Here is a 10,000-nt window from a genome sequence, read left to right as displayed (position 1 = left end):
GCAGCTTAAGAAACACACTTCATCTAGATTACCTGAGTTACACGCGTAACAGTGCAGGGATCTTCCTGGTCATTTTTGTGAGTTGCTCCTCTCGGGCCATTGTCAGCCATTCTGACTCCCTGACTCCATTCAGACAACAATAAAAAAACGCACTGATCTCCACCTCCCTCCAGTTCAGCCTGTTTACACAGGGCTCCACCACTCGCAGCGCTTAACATTATCTGAGTAAAAATAGAGAGAAGAAATCCAGTAACAATGCAAATGTGTGCCCCGCAATGGAGTATGAATTACCCCTACAATACAAAACTAAGTGGATAAATTGGCAGAGTGAATTACCTTTAGATGCACCCCTCATTAATCTAGTCTAATCCATTCAGAGCGAAGCGCGGATATCTCAGGGAAGAGTGGGCACGCCGTTAATGATTAGGCCGAGGAGTGAAATCATTACTACCTTTAATGTTCCCAATCTAATTGAGGCATTAATTTAAGCTGAGAAACCCAGCCGAGTATTATTTATAACTGCTTTTTAATTTAGTGGCGGCCCTATCGGCGAGAATATCCCCGTGTCGTCGTTATGGCTGCCGTGCCGTGCTGCCGGGAGAGCCGAGCATTTACATACAGAGGAGTACACACAGGCAGCTGGTCTCCTTTCTGCCGCGCCGTTTCAGAGGAAAATAATGATATTTTTATGCATTGCCCCTCACCTAGAGATTATGAAGATGTAGACTCTGTGTGTGTGTGTGTGTGTGTGTGTGTGGGTGTGTGGGTGCGTAGGTGGGTGGGTTTGTGGGTGTAAGCGTTTGTGTGTGTCTGCATATTATAAAGCATGATCAGCCATTTTCTATGCTCCTGAGTGTAGCATGATTTTAAAATCCAGGTGGAAATTATTTACAAGGTGTTGCCTTGTCATCTCAGTCTGCATCTTGTTTGATTTTGTTAAGACAGATAAAAGTGAAAATGTAGTCCAGATTTAACCAAAATATATATATTTTTTGTCAGTGATGGTCTTGATGGACATATACGTAGAATTAAGCTTTACTGTTCAGAAATAATAAAAAAAAACTGTTTCCTATCGAATATCACAAGTAATATGCTCATGTATGTTTATGTAGTGTTTGGCACAAGACTCTTCTGGAGAAGTCCACTTCTGTCGCTAGACATTCCAAATCACTCTCCCAGAGGACCAATGCTAACATGCTGTGTCCCCCAGTCCTCTCTGTAATACATCTCACAGTGGGAGAATCCTCAGTGCAAAGATCCACAGACTAGGACACCAACACAGTGCTCTATAGCCTGAGTGTGGCCAGCCATCTGGAACTTAATAAGAAACGTTGCAAAACACACACACACACACACACACATTCACACACACACACACACACACACACACACACACATACACACACACACACACACACACGCACACACACAGCCTATGTTCTTCAAGCAGTCAGCCAGCCATCTGCACTGGCAAGGTTTGTATCAGTGCGACTTTAAAACAGTGGAGAGAGGAGAGGAAAGGAATAGAGAGAGAGAGAGAGAGAGAGAGAGAGAGAGAGAGAGAGAGAGAGAGGAAGGGAGAAGAGATGTAGTCCTGAGGAAGGATGGATAAGAGAGATGGCTCTCGCCTGGGTTAAGAGCAGTATAAAGCTGAGTGCTTCTTATTGACAGAGGCATTAGATACTGGTGGCCGTGCCTGAATATTAGAGTATCCTCTCGAACGTGCCGGTGTCTTTGCCACTCATCCCCTTGCACACCTCTCAGAATAAGGTGTTAAAGAGAGAGCGCACTCACCACTCACAGGTCAGTCACGTAGGTCAGGAGAGTGCAGTGTTTTCAATGGGATAATGGCAGTGTTTTGTTTTCATATTTACAATTCTCCTCTGATTACCACAATTATCTGTGCATTTAAGACATTCAAAGCAGCATGCACACCCGACACCCAACATTCTCCCACATATATTAAATGACGCTGTCAAATAAGACAGTTGCCCAAAAATAAGCAAGGGACACAGATTGGGGGCCAATCTGGTAATCTAATAAAATGAAATAATATTAAGTCTGTGTTTTATTGGAATATCATTAGTATTCTCGCCTTACACTCCTACTGGAAATATTTGCTCTTTTACACAGCAGGAGAGAGAAAAAAAGTTAATGACAAGGAGCTTATTGGATTTAAGGAAGCAAAAAGGGAGAAGGGATTTTTTTTCTGTTTAATACTGGATGATCAAAAGTAAGGGCATGTTGTTATTCATCTGGCACCATAAGGCTGGAGTTTTAGAGAGGATGAAGAGCTGTGTGCGGATGAGGGAGAGGAGGGAAGAACGGCAGACTTAATCTGTGTGTGTGTGTGTGCCAGAGAGAGACAGAGAGAGAGAGCACCCTACCCCATTCTGTCAGTGGAGGAGGTAGAGTACAGTGGGATGTGGATGGACCTGCGTCCCTTAGCTCATCCCCAGTGCCGCGGTCGCGTCTAAGCTCTCGACTCCGCTGACCTCTCTGTCACCCCCCCCGGCCCAGCCGCGAGCACGTGGGCCATGGGTGGGCTCCCAGTGTCCTCAAGACTACAGTCAGCCGAGACGGGCTATCCAGTTCCCCTTAATATTTTATCGTTTCCTTCAAAGGGGGGCCCTGCCGCTTCTCCTGAGGTATGTGTTTCTTTCGCTTTTGGCGCGCGCGTTCAGACTTCCCGCCCGTTTCCTGGCCCGGGATAGCGTTACCCTGCCCTCCCCCGCCCCCCCCCCCCCCCCCCGCCCTTTCGCCTGTCTGCCCCGCTGCACTATCTGCGTCTATCTGAACGAGCCCCGACCATTGATCGGCCGCGGAGCACTCATTTAAGCCCCGACGAAAAAAAAAAAAAATCCAAAGTCTACTCCTATTATGCTCTGTGGTTAGTGGGCGTCTGCCCAGGGAGAGACGGGCCCACAGGAGAGGGGGCACAGAGCCGAGCGACCGAGCCCGAGGATGGTGCTGCATTCCTGGGGTTGAGGGGTGTGGGCGATCCCCTCAGCCCTCTCTCTCTCTCTCCTTTCCCCCTGGGTCCCCCAGAGCAAGCCTCACATTTGCATTTGAAGGGGTTTTGCCGCTTCGCCAAATGTGTGGAAACATAAATAAGGGCCAGAGAGAGAGAGAGAGAGAAAGAGCGAGTGAAAAAACAGAGTTCGTTTATTTGCGTATCCAATTACTGACGAGGAAAAGAAATGGACGGACAGACTTTTAGGGAGGAGTGAACGAAAAAAAAAAAAAGTAAAAAAAAAAAAAAAACTCAGACTTCAAAGCTATTAAGGGGTATAAAGTTCCCAAAGACTTCATGAATATTGTAATATTCCAAAGTCACTCCCTCCCGATCTGAAAAAGAAACTTCTGAAGAAATCGCCCGCACACAGTAGCTGGCAAATGGCCGGCACATTAACTATTTACATGCACGCCGCGTGTGAATTGGGAGTGTCCCGCATATTAATGAAAGCCAGAGAGCCGCCGCTGGCTCCTTTGAGCTTCAGTCGGCCTGGTAGTCCATCTGTAGTCGGACTTCCTGGAAAAAAGGGCCTTCCTTTCCCCTGTTGGGCACCGCATGGTGTAACACTGTTGTCCAATAGTCCAGTTTAGTGAGGAACTAATGGAAATGCCTGCTGCACTATCAGATACATGAGTAACATGACCCAGGTTTATTAGATTGTTTCCTACGATTCTTTAAAGTAATAAGAGAACGCCTGATAAAGAGGATGATTGAAAACTTCTGGCATCCTACCTCTGGCACAGCCATTGGGCATCTTTTTATTTTCACTCCTCTGCCCACTGAGGTGTGTGTGTGTGTGTGTGTGTGTGTGTGTGTGAGAGAGAGAGAGAGAGAGAGAGAGAGAGAGAGAGAGAGTGTGTGTGTGTGTGTGTTTTGCAGAGAAAGAGGTGCAGTAGTGTGAGTTTGAGGGGTGTGTCTGTCAGGAGGTGTTTCTGGCTGCCTCTGTTAATAAACGTGGAAAGGTCAGCTGCTGCTGCTGCTGCTGCTGCTAATGTAAGAGTCTCAGAGGTGACTCAGATATGCCCTCTCTGTGTAAGTAAAACAAATAGTCCGACTCCAGGTGTAAATATAGACTTGGAACTGTTATCATCTTGGTGTGATGAATCTAACGCATGTTGACACAGGCACACAAATATACTGTACACTTGCACTGACTGTGTATACTGCATGTGCACAGTACCCACTATCGCGATCCCACGGGCACACATACAAACAAACACCCACAGATATGGCATTTATCATATGGCCACAGTTATGGCATATATCACATGGCCACATATATGACATTTATCATATGGCCGCAGATATGACATTTGGCCACAAATATGGCATATATCATTTGGCCACGGATATGGCATATGTCATATGGGATGTAATGTAATGGATGCTATTGTGATGTATTGTGAGAATGTGTGCAGAAAGATCTCTTTTGTGCACTGAATTGTGTAGGACTCACCACACTATTTGAAGTCCTGTCATTTCAGTTCCTCTTCTGAAACTCCCCCTTGAATACAGCAATTCCTGTGTGATTCCAGAGGAGAGTTTATACCCTTGCTCAGTCTCGACTGAAGCACTGCTCCATCTATCTCTATCTCACTCCCTCTCTCTCTCCCCCCCCCTATCTCTCTCTCTCCATGTTGTGTTTGTTTTAAGACCTTCCTCAGCCACCCTCTACTCATCCTTTTATCTGTCCTTCAAGGCCTCCATCACCAGCCTTCTTCTTCTACTACTACTACTTCTTCACACAAACACAACAGGAACGCTCGATGCTCAACAGGAAGCTATTTAAGGGTCACATCCACATCCATTGTTTCCAGCGTGTGCTCTCTCTCTCTCTCTCTCTCTCTCTCTCTCTCCCTCTCTCTCTCTCTCTCTCTCGTTCTCTCTGCGCGCTAGGCTTTTATGGCTGAGAGTGAGTAAGCGCTCTGTCGAGGGACAGAGCACAGATTTGTTGATAGGCGCTGGAAGTGCTCCCGGGGGAGTTGAACACTTAACGTGTAGAACATGTAATAAAAAAAAAAAACAACAACAAAACAAAACAAAGCAAAGCAAAACAAACAGACGGCATCAAAGCTGGAATGTGGGCAAAAAAAGGGGTCTCTCTCTGGTACTTTCCTAGCTGTTCTGTTTTCTTTAGATGTGCCTTTTTACTGTGTCTGTCCTTTCTTCCGTCTTTCCTCTCTAACCTTCCTCTAATTATCTCCCGTCTGTCTCCCAGCATCCTCTATCTCCTCCATCCACACCATCCACACGCTGCCTCCAACTTCTCCTATCGGTCATGTTTTTCTTGGACATGCCTCCGTGCAGTTCAGATCTGTGCTAGTGTCCTGTTTTTCAGTCTTCTAGCAAATGACTGTTGTGATATTCCATATTTGATGAGTGAAAATCTTCACCTGGGAATGTTTTTCTTTTGAACTTGTATGTAATCACTGAGTGTACCCCTTTCCACAAACAATACTCACAATTAGAGTCAGGACACTGACTCAGGGCCTATATATTTGTAAACAAATGTAAACAGGTTCTTAATGGAGGCTCGTAGAAGTGTCCATAAAGATATACTGTACTTCAGTAATGGCAACATCTGTTTTAAGTCCTTACACTGAAGAGAGAATACATTCGATTTGAACTAAATTAAACAAAGAAACAAACAAACCAACCAAACATGTTTGTAAATTAAATCAAGAAACCATGATCGCCGTAATTGTTCCCATCATTGATGGTGATTGAAAAGAAAACATTGTGAAATTTACTGTGGATGGCCAGGAGGGAGGAGGAACCGCGCAATATACTGTAGGCCTCGTAAGTCAATCTCTTACAACGGCCACTTACTGTCTGCCTGCCGTCATTTTTACTGCCCAGTATTTCACAAGTGAAATGCTTTCTCCTCACCTGCCAATATCCGGCTATACAGTAGCCTAATGGACAGACTGTAACGACAGACTCCATTACATCCCATTATGGAGAGATGGAAAATGAAATGCGAATGATGATAGCGAGGCCCTCGCTCTGTGTGTAATTGGGCTCCTGCCGGTGGAATGTCTCGTGTTGTTTGCGACGCGGGTTATTAAAACAGTGAGGGTGTACGGAGGAGGCGGCGGCCCCTTTGCTATGCAGCTATCGAACAGAAGGCAAACATTTGATCTGGTAATCATTACGATTAGGGGGGGGGGAGGGTGGGGGGGGGGGTGCTGTTGGCGTCCTCGTGGTCGACCTGGCTGCTACGCTGGAGCTCCTTGGCTTCTGAGCTCCACCGTGGCTGCATATGGCTTCAATTTGGAGAATGGTTGGATTATCCTCCGGGATCATCTGTCTTTAACCAAAAAAAAGAAGAAAAGTGTACTGCCTCACTCCACACCTTCTTTATCCACGTAGTTGTCAAGCATGATAAAAATCGGCTGATAATTGATAAATCCGTTGCGGATTATGACAGCATCACTAGTAGGATGCGTTCCAAGAAATGATGGTGAGCGAAAGAGACTAGAGTTGAGAGACATGCGGTGGTGTAGTCTGCTGCGGTCCCGTGTGTTGGGCCGGCCCACCCATCTCCATCAGGCCTTCTCAGGGCAGTCTCGGGCTTCCTCCTGACCCTTGCCAGGATAAGCTTCTTGGGGGATAATCAATGGACATGAGTTAAAGGTAATTGCCATGTCACAATGTCAGAGACACCATTGATTCGCCATTGTTCTCTCGTGGGGACTGTTAGGTACCATTTGTCCTTGTAAGAGGATTAGAGTGGCCAGATGTCCCCGCTTTAGCCCAAACAAGACCTTCTTCCTCGGGGTCCAGACAGACACTCTAGTCTCACCACATCCGGCCATCGTGGTCTTAGTGGCTCACGGGCCGACTGTGGGGAGGGGGGGTGGTTTGCGGGGGTCTTTAGGGAACTCCCCGAAGTCCTGAGTCTGAGATCACCTGTCAGAAGCGGCATTACTGGGATGAAAGCCGAGCTGTCATGTGATCTATTTCACCCGAGATTTACAGTAGCATCTTTACTCTGTGGAGGAGACGGTTTGAACATGAAGGGCCTGTAAGCTTTTGAACATGCTTCTTTGAGTACATGCCATTACTCTTAACAGTAACCTCTATGTAAATGAGGTAAAATCAGCGTGGTGAATAATTCAATAGGGTGGCAATAAGGCAAGGTAGGTCTGAGGGAGTCGTTGTTTATGTGTGTTTTATTGGTTCATTAATATTTCATATCGCAGGAGCACAGACTGTTTGTGTGTGTGACACTGCGCACTGCTTCATGAAGATATTCAGTGCATAAATGTGAATTATACTATGTGATAGTGACCTTGATTTCCTTTGATATTCCGGTAAAGAACATTGCTTGAAGTCAGGTCCTATTCATGTGTTCTTACTGTGCAGAGCATGTAGATTACTTTGGAGATGATACGGTATTCTCAGTGAAGTTCACTCCAATAAGGCAGCTAATGTCTGTAGAGTTTGGCGTGAATCCACACGCTCCTGGTTTGGTGCTCCAAGAAGCTGGGGTCATAAAAAGGTGGTGTGTTATCGCTGAGCAGTGCAGAATAACAATGCAGACTTGAAATAATGAGTTGCCATCGTTTGGTGAGCCAGTGGCACATCTCCCCAGGTTGTTGTGTCATTGGGGGTTGGTGTGTGTGGGGGGCTGGGGTGGGGGTGGGGGGGGTTGTTGTTGGGCTGGATGTTATGGCTAAGCCTGGATCTCCATGTAGTCCAGGGGGGCCTCCAGCACGGTGGCTGGACCGTGGGGGGCTGGCTGTGGGGGACCGCGCCGTGGCTGTGGCCCAGAGGGAGAGGCTGTGTCCAGGATTGATGTGCTGCAGGGGACGGGGGCCCTTCGATGGCCGGCGTGTCTGACCGTGTCAGGGGCGCGGCGGCGGGCGTGATGGAGATGAATGGGGCCGGGTGAGGCAGGAGGCCGCGCGGGACGGCCGATCGGCTGCCTTTTATAAACCCCAGACGACTGGCTGTCAGCCCTCTCCGATCCATCACACCTCCGCTACCTGCTAGCACTCTCACCTTTCTTCCTTTCTGCTCTCCCCCCTTTTTTAACTCTTACACACACACACACACACACACACACACACACACGCATGCACACACACCCACACACACACACACACACATACACACAGACACACTGACACACATACACACACATTCTCTCATACAGTATGTACTTACACAGACACACACACACATTCACTCTCTCTATCTCACAGGCAACCTCTCTCTTACACACACACATACACACACACACACACACACACACACACACACACATACACACTCCTCTCCGCGGGGTGCTGTGCCAGACTGTTGTCACTCTGTCATCACGCCATTGCCTTGACTTATTCCTCCCAGTCGCCGTCCCTGGGCTTCTATTACAGTCCGCCAGAGAGCCGCCGCTGCTGTTGGAATGTCAGGATTCCCCCTCCTGAGGCTGCCGGGCAGCGCTGGCCAGGGCTGGGTAGGTGTGGGCCGGCCGGCCTGCCTGCCCGTCGCTGCTCAGATTGATGGAGGCAGGGCAGGGGGAACGGCTCCTTCGGGGGGTGTAGCGGCTGCCTTGGCACTGCCAGGGTAGTGGGGGTGGTGGGGGCAATTTAGGAAGGGGAGCGGGGGTATGCAGTTTGAGCTGCTGACCCTCCCGACTTTCACCCCTTCAGCGGCGGAGGCAGATTTCCATGGCCGGCGTGCGCGGGGACTCGGTGGGGGGGTTTGTGTGTGTGTGTGTGTGTGGGGGGGGACGACTAACTGACTGAGCAGACCGGTCGTCCCGAGGCCCCCAGGCAAAGACATTCTCTCACGCCAGAGAGGCAGCGTCCCCCGGGGATCTGGGGACCGGGAATGGTGAGGATTTCTCCGTAAACAGGCTGGAGTCTAAATCGCTCCAGCATTGTGTGTGGTTTGTGTGGCTCCTTTGTGGTGATTGGGGGGTTTGGGGGGGGGGGTGTGTGTGCGGCGAGTCATGTATGCTGCAGATTCACATGAAATCGCACGTCCATCTCCTGGTGTTTTCGGGGTTCGGTCTGGAAACTATTTTCTTTTTTTTTACCCAGAGATGAACCTATAAAGCCAGAGCCCTGTCATCACCGACTTTACCTCCCTGTTTCCACCACATCCTAACCTCCCCTTCCCTGCTCCTTGTCTTCCCTTCCTCCCTCCCTCCCTCTCTCTCTCTCTCTCTCTCTCTCTCTCTCGTTCTCTCTCTCTCTCACTCTCTCTCTCGCTCTCTCTCGGTGTGTGCATGTGTGCGTGTGTGTGTGTTTGTGTTTATATTGGATCTGACAGGCCTCTCTGTAGGGGAGGCTTTGAAGAGCGGGGCCATGCTGCTTGAATTGAGGCTAATCGGCCCCGCACTCCCCCCTTCTCCTCCCAATCTGGACAGCTTGAAAACAAACATTTACTGTCATGAAGTTGGGAGGTCAGCCCCTAACGATGTGGGTCACGGGGCCTTTTTTTTTCTTTTACGACTGGAGGTTTATGGAGACGAATGCCTGGCACGGACAAATAGCAGGACATAAGCTGTCATCAGCAGTAGCAGGAGCCAGAACTGACGGCAAGGGTTTTTTTTTCTGATAGCTGTTTGTGGGTGAGGAGGAAACACTCATAAAACTGGAGACTCCTATCTTTGAGCTGAGACTGGAGAGGGGAGGGGAGGGGATGGGGTTGAAGAGGTTGAGGTTAGAAAGGAATGGTGTCCTGTTCATTGCCGGGGCCAAGGTCAGGAACTACAAATCCCAGAGCGCTCCGAAAAAAAAAATCAGGACCTCTTTCACCTGCCGGGTCCTTTCCCGAAAACCTTCTACTGGAAAAGCGCAGTGTCAAGTCTTCTTCTTTTGTCACCGCACAAAAACACACGCGATTGGACAATTAAGTAATTAAAAAGCTGACGAGTGATTCTGAATGAAAACAAAAAGATGAGGAAAAAGAAAATGGACTGTGTGGCGACAGTGGCCCTGAACTAATCCATCCACGCGTTTTTTATTTGACATC

At 48.4% G+C, this 10,000-nt stretch overlaps 2 protein-coding genes across 2 annotated transcripts in view; both read left to right on the top strand.

Moving 5' to 3' along the window:
- syt9a (synaptotagmin IXa) overlaps positions 1 to 1,569 on the top strand; it is a 221,032-nt gene extending 219,463 nt beyond the window's left edge. The window contains exon 8 of the transcript XR_009940586.1: positions 1,530 to 1,569. The gene's annotated coding sequence lies outside the window, so the exon portion shown is untranslated. The remainder of the gene's footprint in view (positions 1 to 1,529) is intronic.
- mafa (MAF bZIP transcription factor a) overlaps positions 1 to 10,000 on the top strand; it is a 97,167-nt gene that overhangs the window by 58,703 nt on the left and 28,464 nt on the right. The window lies entirely within an intron of this gene.

The sequence above is a fragment of the Sardina pilchardus genome, chromosome 11 (genome assembly GCF_963854185.1).
Source record: "Sardina pilchardus chromosome 11, fSarPil1.1, whole genome shotgun sequence".
NCBI classification, from domain to species: Eukaryota; Metazoa; Chordata; class Actinopteri; order Clupeiformes; family Clupeidae; genus Sardina; species Sardina pilchardus.
The sequence above is the reverse complement of the archived record's forward strand: the minus strand, read 5'-3'. Positions and strand labels throughout refer to the sequence as shown.